Here is a 1,310-nt window from a genome sequence, read left to right as displayed (position 1 = left end):
AATCAGAGTACGAAGAGGTCGATGAGCAGCATCAGCTGCAAACAACGAATGATGTTCTGGAAAAAGGACAGGATAACCCCAAAAGCCATCGCAAGAAACAAAAGCACCACTGTCCTCATTGTTCGGCAACGTATCCATTTTTAAGCATGCTGAAGGTACACATCCGCACTCACACCGGCGAAAGACCATACAAGTGTAAAGTCTGTGACAAAGCATTCGGGACTTCAAGCAATCTGGCAGGGCATTCGAAAATACACAATAAGGACCAACAGTATCAGTGCCCCTATTGTTCATCAAAATTCGTGCATTCTGCAAAATTGAAAATCCACATCCGCACTCACACCGGTGAAAGGCCATACAAGTGTAAAGTCTGTGACAAAGCATTCAGGACTTCAAGCAATCTGTCATGGCATTCGAAAATACACAATAAGTACCAACAGTATCAGTGCCCCTATTGTTCATCGAAGTTCGTGCATTCTGCAAAATTGAAAATCCACATCCGCACTCATACCGGCGAAAGGCCATACAAGTGTAAAGTCTGTGACAAAGCCTTCCATTCATCAGGAAATCTGGCACTACATTCGAAAATTCACAATAAGGACCAACATCATCAGTGTCCTCATTGTTCATCAAGGTTCGCACAGTTAGCTAGTCTAAAGAATCACATCAATACTCACACCGGCGAAAAGCCATACCAGTGTAAAGTCTGTGACAAAGCATTCCATTCATCAGGAAATCTGGCACTACATTCGAAAATTCACAATGAGGACCAACATCATCAGTGTCCTCATTGTTCATCAAAGTTCGCACACTTATGTAACCTAAAGAATCATATCCGCACTCACACCTGTGAAAGGCCATACAAGTGTAAAGTCTGTGACAAAGCATTCAAGACTTCAAGCAATCTGGCAGTACATTCGAAAATTCACAATGAGGACCAACATCATCAGTGTCCTCATTGTTCATCAAGGCTCTCACATTCATTTAAACTAAAGCTTCATATCCGCACTCACACCGGTGAAAAGCCATACAAGTGTAAAGTCTGTGACAAAGCATTCAGCACTTCAAAAAATCTGGCAGGGCATTCGAAAATACACAATAAGGACCAACAGTATCAGTGCCCCTATTGTTCATCAAAGTTCGTGCATTCTGCAAAATTGAAAATCCACATCCGCACTCATACCAGCGAAAGGCCACACAAGTGTAAAGTCTGTGACAAAGCATTCAGGACATCACGTAATCTGTCATACCATTCGAAAATTCACAATAAGGACCAACATCATCAGTGTCCTCATTGTTCATCAAAGTTC

Source organism: Anopheles bellator, chromosome 2, assembly GCF_943735745.2.
Source record: "Anopheles bellator chromosome 2, idAnoBellAS_SP24_06.2, whole genome shotgun sequence".
In the NCBI taxonomy this organism is placed as follows: Eukaryota; Metazoa; Arthropoda; class Insecta; order Diptera; family Culicidae; genus Anopheles; species Anopheles bellator.
The sequence above is the reverse complement of the archived record's forward strand: the minus strand, read 5'-3'. Positions refer to the sequence as shown.